An 8,965-nucleotide genomic window follows, 5' to 3' on the forward strand; every position below is an offset into this window, starting at 1 on the left:
AGGCAGAGATTCGTCAGCAGCTAGCGGAACACCCTTTATCTCTAGGTTGTTTCTGCGGCTGTATTGCTTCATGTCAATTATTTCTTGCTGCATCTCAAAAACCTGCTGTCGAAGTTCACGAACTTCGTTACTAGCCTCAACCTGTGTTTCCTTCACTTCCGCTATGTCACGAACCGCGTTCTGAATCTCTGCCCTAAATTGCTCTATCTTCGAATCCATGTTTGTCACAGACTTTTTTAGTTCTTGCACCTCGGTTAGGGATGCCTTGCCATTACCGGCCACCGCTTTAATGTCAGCTCGGATGGTCGAGGTAATTTTTTGCAAACACAACGTCACATCACCCAAAGCCCTCGCCAGCTCCTTTACGGTTCCTGGGGGCTTTTCCGTCAAGGATTGCCCGAGAGCCGTAAGAGGGTTTTCGTCATCAGACATGGTTTCACAGCGACAGCAGCAACAACACTTGAGCGATCCAGCGGCACAAACGTATTTTTGTAACCCCAAAAGCAGCGCACACACGTACCTGCAAAACCAGACGAAGTATCTTAGGAACGGTGCGGTTGCTTTCGCCTGCGTGGATCGCTCCAAAATGTGGCGGGATGTCGGTCCAGCAGTCCTTATGAGCACCGAGCGGCTGCGCAGATCAGCAGGATTTGTTCAAGCCTGGCGCAGTCATGAAGATCCCAGCACTTGATTCCGTCCAGCGTGGTTAATATTAATCTAGCTTCCCCCTCTCATCATCATTCACTTCGTGGAGATGGCGGGATTTTTTTTGCCCAAAACATAGTGGTGACATAATTTCAATGAGAGGTATAAAGAAGTTTTGTTTCTTTTGAGAGTTGTCCGGAGTCCTCCGTAGGAAATCAGACACATGCACTTACACAGTTTTATTTTGGCTCACTAATCGTCATAACCAGTGGGTAAATATAACTAAACTAAACATGCGTATTCACGGAATTGGGCGTATAAATTCGAGGTCTACTTCTTGTTTTAATCTAGCAAATGTTGCCTACAACCTTAATATGAGGTTCCCGCAAAACTAAGGTACTAAACACGCATATACAACTGATGAGAGGGGTATTCGTATAAAAAAATGGTTCCCTTAAAAATTAGAAATTGTTTGTGTTTCCCAAAACCGCCATGTTTTCTGAAAACAGTAGGCATGGCATTTTTAGGCGTTTGGCGAAACGAGTGGTGCATGCTTCAACATAATCTCACCTGCCCCGCTCTGATTACGCCGTGTCCATCACTCGAGGCAGATTTGCTGCTCGCAAACGCCGGCCACTTAGGGGGCGGGGATGGGGTTTCCAACTGGATAATTTGCTGTCAGAAAGAACAAAAAAATGTTTTGCTTTCCGCGTGCAATTTTCGAGAAGAATAAAAAGAATACAGAGAGGACCGACAGACGAGAGGAAGAAGGTTGCTAGGACGAGTGGTTGCATAACGTATATAGGCTTGACTTGGAGTTCGAACGAATAAAGACGATGCCACTATAACGGCCACAGTGACAACGAATCTGCGGTTTGAACAATCGAGCGTGGCGGGACCGCCACAGTATGCACCAAGGAAATGAGAATATTTTCTAGATGCAACGAACAGACGCGAGGGCCATGCAGCGAAGAACACACCCTCTGCTGACCCCGGGAGGCGGTCCCAGTAGCCGCTTCAATCGCCGCTCCGCAGCCGCTAATGGGATGCGTACTGCTCGGAATCACCTTTTTTCAACAAAACTGACCGAAGCCCGAGAAAAAAAGAGGGTGAAATAAAAATTTAAGCCAACAGGAACGTCGCGGTTGTGGGTTCGGCATTTCGAACGTTCCTTCCACTCCTGCTTGAGGTAACACGAAGTCCGACAAGGATCAAGGATTTCAGTCATAGAGGAGAGAAAGCTACAGGCGCTGATTAACTGCGCTTGAGTGCCAGAATTATCTGGTCCTGTTATATATATATATATATATATATATATATATAAAGATCTAATCAGGAAACGGCAAACCATGAGAATCTCTACCGCAGCTGACAGAATAGAACTAGCCGAGCTCTCGAAGTTAATCAATAAGCGTAAGACAGCTGACATACGGAAGCATAATATGGAGAGGATCGAATACGCTGTAAAGAACGGAGGTAGCCTGAAAGCAGTGAAGAGACGTCTTGGCGTGGGGAAAAATCAGATGTATGCACTTAAGGATAAGCAAGGCAATGTCATCACAAATAGGGATAAAATAGTCACAGTGGCCGAGGAGTTCTATAGGGATCTGTACAGTAGCCGGGACATACAGGATAATGCCGAACGAGACAGTAGCTCAGAGGAGATAGACAACCAACCAGTAACGACGGAAGAAGTAAGGAAGGCTTTGAAAGAAATGAAAGGGGGCAAAGCACCTGGTGAGGATCAGATAACAGCAGACCTCTTGAAGGATGGCGGAGAAATTGTACTTCAAAAACTGGCAAACTTGTATACGCAATGCCTAATGACCGCAATGGTACCGGAATCTTGGAAGAACGCGAATATCATCCTAATCCATAAGAAAGGCGACATGAAGGCCTTGAAAAATTACAGGCCAATCAGCTTACTGTCAGTCGTCTACAAGGTATTTACCAAGGTAATCGCTAACCGAATATCTGCAACCTTAGATTTCAGTCAACCGAAAGAACAAGCAGGGTTCCGTAAAGGTTATTCAACAATGGACCATATTCACACGATCAATCAGGTGATAGAGAAGTGCGCTGAGTATACTGAACCCCTATATATAGCCTTCATAGATTATGAGAAAGCATTTGACTCGGTCGAAACCCTAGCAGTCATTCAGGCATTGCGGAACCAGGGGGTAGATGAACATTATGTAAGAATACTAGAGGATATCTATAATGGGTCTATAGCTACCATCATCCTCCATAGGGAGAGCAGTAAAATACCTATAAGGAAGGGTGTCAGACAAGGAGACACAATCTGTCCAATGTTATTCACAGCATGCTTACAAGAAGTATTCAGAACGTTGGATTGGGAACAGGTGGGAGTAAGGGTTAATGGAGAATACCTCAGTAACCTCAGATTTGCTGATGACGTTGCCTTGCTAAGTAACTCGGGGGACGAATTGCAAAGCATGCTTTCCGCACTGGGCGAACAGAGTAGAACCGTGGGCCTGAAAATTAATATGCAGAAAACTAAAGTAATGATCAATAACCTCGCGAAAGCACAGCAGTTTGAGATAGATGGCGAGGCAGTGGAAGTGGTAAGCGAATATTGTGAGCAGTTAGTCGTGCGCCAGCCCTTTGGGACATTGACCGCTACCACAGTTACCTAGTGGCCACTATCTCATACCTCATCTTCCCCTGATAGTCATGCTCATCATCGTCTTCCATCTCGGAGCTCGTGTCCACCTCTTCGCCGCCAGCTGAGTGTGTGTTCCGCCAGGGCTGCTACGCCTAATAAACGTCCTGTACCGGCTGTCCTTCAAGGCCCTTACAATATATCTACTTAGGCCAGGTTGTGACCCCAGATCCCAACCATGAGGCAGAGATAATAAGAAGGATCAGAATGGGGTGGGGTGCATATGGCAGACATTCTCAGATAATGAATAGCAGCCTACCATTGTCGCTGAAGAAGAAAGTGTATGACAGCTGCATTTTACCGGTACTCACCTACGGGGCAGAAACTTGGAGGCTCACTAAGAGGGTTCAACTTAAATTGAGAACGACTCAGCGGGCAATGGAGCGGAAAATGATAGGTGTAACATTAAGGGACAAGAAGAGAGCGGAGTGGGTCAGGGAGCAAACTGGGGTTAAAGACATATTAGTAGAAATTAAGAAGAAGAAATGGACGTGGGCAGGGCATGTAATGCGAAGGCAAGATAACCGCTGGTCATTAAGGGTAACAGAGTGGATCCCTAGAGAAGGCAAGCGTTGCAGGGGGCGGCAGAAAGTTAGATGGGCAGATGAGATCAAGAAGTTTGCGGGGATAAATTGGTCACAGTTGGCACAGGACCGAGGTAATTGGTGAATAATGGGAGAGGCCTTTGCCCTGCAGTGGGCGTAGATAGGCTGGTGATGATGATGATGATGATATATATATATATATATATATATATATATACCCAAAAATGGTTTCGACCACGGTAAAAAAGAGAACAAATTTAATAACGTTTCGGCCGAGGGACCGGCCTGATCTGACGAAGGCGGGTCCCTCGGCCGAAACGTTATTAAATTTGTTCTATTTTTTTACCGTGGTCGATTTTTGTGTATATTCTACCGGCGTCCAGGAAAACTTTGTTCCTATATATATATATATATATTGTTACTAGGCAGATGCGAATAAGCTGTGTATTTACTGATAATTACAACTGAAGGCAAAGAGACCAAAGCCAAGCAATCCAATGAAGCTCGTGCCAGTCCGTTTCTCTCTCGGCTTGTTGCTGTACGCGCCCACTGATGAGGAACATACCCATAGGTGAAGTGTAAGATGGATTGACCACCTGGTGGTCCAGTCCAATGCTATGTGAAATGTTCCGGGTGTTACGTAGCATGACCCCCCCTCCGTTGGGGTAAGCACCATCTCGGTGCACATTTCAATTTAGGCTCAGGGAGCAGGTAGGGCCGTTGAGATAGAGGGCTTGAGGCGGCCGTCGTGGACTAGTTGAGCTGCAGGGTGCAGTGACGGTGACGACGAAGCAACGGGAACGATTTCGTAGGTGACCGGTGTGACCATGCACTTAATGCGATAGGAGCCTTAAGAAGCGAGGCAGCAGTTTTTCGGAGAGTCCAATTCGGCGGCATGGCGTACTGACCAGGACCAAGGAGCCGGGCGTAAAATGGGCGGTGCGATGTTGCTGGTCATAGCGGTGCTTCTGAGCGGACTAGGAAGCCGAGCGCATGGCACGGGCAACCTGGCGGGCCACATCAGCGTGAGCGACAGCATCATGACCATATTCTGTAGCTAGAGGTGTCGCATCAGGAAGGAGGGTATCCAATGGAAGAGTGGGTCGCGAACGGAACACCCGGAACATTTCACATAGCAATGGACTGGACCACCAGGTGGTCAATCCATCGTACACTTCCCCTACGGGTATGTGCCTCATCAGTGGGCGCGTACGGCAAGCCGAGAGACGAAGAGATCGCGCAGAAACGGACTCGCACGAGCTGCATTGGATTCCTTGGCTTTGGTCTCTTGTCCTTCAGCTGTAATTATCGGTAAATAGACAGCTTATTCGCATTTGCCTTGTACCAATATATATATACACAAATATATATAGGTCAAAACTTGGGTGCAGACACTTGGAAAACACTGAACAAGGGTTTTATTATTCCCAACAGTTGCGAAAGGAGAACCTTTCTTCTTCAGGGGTTATTTTAGAATAGACAGAAAAACGCTTATACACACTTTGCCTCCGAGGGCTTCCCTTTCTCCTCAACCTCGTCAATGAGAGCTCTCGGGGAGAATAAAAGAGGGGGAAAGTAAGAATAAGATGTCGTAACTATACTACAGAAGGTGGGAGAAAGCAAGAAAAGAGGAAGGGAAAGAGGTTAGCTTTAGGATAGAGAAGTCAAACTGAAAAACATAACATTTATTCTAGCGTTTCGACCGGGCACCGCTCTTTTTCAAAGATACAAATAGTGCAGATCAGTGGGGTTTAAATAAATTTCAGTTCTGGCTGAAGCAAGAAGATGTATCAAGCAAAAATAATAATAATAGTGTTTATTGATTCCAGAAAACAGAATACAAATGCGGGTCTGCCAAAGCCACAAGGGCTTGAAGGGCAGTTCCCGGCAGCGCGCAACACGTCGCAAACCAACAAACAGCAAAAGTTGTAAAAAAAAAAGAAGAAACCATGATAATTTAGACGAAACAAAAAAAGAGGAAGAAGAAAAGAGAAAGGGAAAAAAACAGCATTGTTAAAGGCGATAGTGAAGGTCTATAAGACTGGTTTTAATTTTCCTTCGACTATTCATCGAAAAGAAGTCGTCTGGCAAAGAATTCAGCACCATCGGGACATAGTATTCGCGAACATGTTCACCAAATCTAGTTCTAGTTCGTGGTAAAAGAAAACGATCGCGAGGGCGTAAATCCCGCACAAGAGTGTACGGCTGGCAAAATTGCAGAGACCAAATATACTCAAGTACAGTAGTTTGTTTAAACAACAAGGTAAAATCGGGCATGCGCAAAACACGAAAGACATCTTTGTTATCAAGGTCTGGTGTACCATACAAAACGTGTTTGAGTATCGAACGTAAAATAGCATCCACCTTATTTTTCCAGAAATCAGAGCAAAAGTAAAAACAACAAATTCCGTATCTTAATGTGGAATAGGCTAAGGCAAAAGCAATTTGCTTACGTACTGTTAAGGAACAAAGTGATTTGAGCCCGTACATCAAACACGCAGTTTTCCTCAGCTGAGAACATATAAAGGCCAAATCCGTATTCCAAGACATGTTAGAGTCAAAAAATATACCCAAGTATTTAACAGAGTCCACAGGCAAAATAGGAGTGCATTTACAGTTCGAACAACCAGGGACATGCAAAAAAATTAATGTAACATTCGGTATAGGCTTTAGACTATTATGAAAGCAAACAAATTGAGTTTTTTTAGTGTTGATTCGAATTTCGTTGCTGCTAAACCACTTCATTATCTGTTCACAATCATGTTGCAGATTCCCAACGGCACGATCGAAGGCACTATGCCTGGAAACAAGGAGAGTGTCATCCGCGTACTGAAATACCCGGGAATGAAGTACACAGTTTGAAATATCATTAACATATAAGTTAAAAAGCAATGGTGCCAAGATAGACCCTTGCGGAACGCCAGCGTGCAGTACTTGTGGGGAGCTTGTAATTTTACCCGAAACGACATTCTGTCGGCGGTTACGAATGTAATTTTCTAATAGCAACAGGAATGGACCCCGGAAACCATATTGGTGCAGTTTGTCAAGCATTACATCGTGGTTTACAGAATCAAATGCTTTTGATACATCAAGAAACACTGAACAGGCAAATACGTTGTGATCAATGGCATTATTAAGTACATCCGAAAGGTCATCCAATGCTTTTTGTGTACCCCTACCAGCGGTGAAACCATATTGGTTGGACGAAAGTATGTCGTGTTTTTCGATAAAGGAAGTCATTGTAAAAACCAAATGTTTTTCTAGTACGAGGGCAATTGTTGGCAAGATTGATATACCTCGGTAGCTATTGACACAATTTTTTACGCCTTTCTTGTAAAGAGGTCTAACGAGAGCACTTTTTAAACCTTGTGGCACGATTTGGGTTGCAATAATATTGTTGATGATGGCAAGAATTACACATTTAAGTTTATCAAAATGCGTACGAAGTAATTCAACGGATACACCATCCAAACCTGGTGATTTCCGCTGGTGAAATCCAGATAAGATATACCTTAAACCTTCCTCGGTACAAGGGGGAAGAAACGCAGAATCTTTAACAGAACTAATACTTTTAGTCTTCGGGTTACTACTAACGGCTTGACCAGCAGAGGAAAAGAAACAGTTGAACTTGATTGATTGATTGTGGGGTTTAACGCGCCGACGCAACGCAGGCGATGAGGCGCGCCGTAGTGGAGGGCTCCGGATTAATTTTGACCACCTGGGGATCTTTATCGTGCGCCGAAATCTCGTACACACGGGCGTTTTTGCTTTTCGCCTCCATCAGAAAAGCGGCCGCCGCGGCCGGGAATCGAACCCGCGACCTCGTGCTCAGCAGCGCAACGCCTTAGCCACTGAGCCACCGCGGCGGGTGAAACAGTTGAACTCATTAGCGAGGGTAAGTGATGCCGCGCCAAAGTTTTGGGCAATTATATCAGAGGCATGTTTAGCTGTTTTTCCCCGTAACCGATTAATGGTAGACCATGTTTTGGCCGGTCTATTTCGGGAATCGCTGAATACGCTGTGAAAATATTTTCTTTTTTCAGAGCGAAGCACAGCATTTGCTTTGTTACAGGCTGATTTAAATTGGGCTCTTAAATGGTCATTTTTGGGTGAGCGTCTGCAACGGGCCCAGGCCCATTCTCTTTCTGCTATTGCTGCAAGCACCGAAGAATTGATCCAAGGACAATCAATTCTCCGCTGTTTTAAAATCACTGTTCTTTTCGAAGCTTCCAGTATCGTAGTTAACTGGGAAAAAAAGCAGTCATAAATATCGCTCGGAGGAGTAGAAGCAATCAAAAGGTTCCAGTCAAAATTTGCTACTGCCAAGTCCACTTGTCGTTTATCTGTAATTACTACGGAGTGGGATTTCTGCGCATTCGATACGGTATTGTTAGAATCACTGAATACCCGGCACCCGACGAAAAAGTGATGTGACATTTTCTGTTCAATAATGAAAGAAACGAATTTCTTATGTTCGAAGCGGACATTCACATGATCAATGCATGATGACACTATCTTGTCACCTCGAAGCTCGACACGGGTTGGACTATTTATCGCAGCTTCAATTCCTTTATCTTCAAGAGTGTTTAAATAATCAACAACCAATGGTTGCTTATTTTTTATTGTGTTTATATTTACGTCCCCCACCATGCAAAAGTAACCAGAGGGAATACGTATGTCATTTATTTCTTCGATAAAGCGTCGAGGGTTTAGGTTAGGGGGCCGATAGATTGCAAGCAATCTGATATCTGACGTTGCTTTGTGAACATGAATCATGAGGGATTCAGCGGTCACGAGCGAAAAATCGAGCTGATCAGAAGCCCAGTTATTCTTCACGAACACTGCGATGCCGCCCCCCGCCTTATTCCTACGCGTTCGAAAAAAACTAAAATATCCTGCTAACGAAAATGGGTGGCTTATGTTCTCCGCAACGTTTATTTCAGTTAGTACGAAAACATCAACTGCATCTTTTAAATTGTGAACAATACAGGAAAATTCATCCCAGTGCTTACGTACACTTCGAATGTTAACATGAATACATGTCAAAAAACCAACAGTGGTTGATAGGAAAGTATTATAAAAACCCGAGAAA

Source organism: Haemaphysalis longicornis, unplaced genomic scaffold, assembly GCF_048455015.1.
Source record: "Haemaphysalis longicornis isolate Haplotype H1 unplaced genomic scaffold, Haemaphysalis longicornis Haplotype H1 scaffold_13, whole genome shotgun sequence".
NCBI lineage: Eukaryota > Metazoa > Arthropoda > Arachnida > Ixodida > Ixodidae > Haemaphysalis > Haemaphysalis longicornis.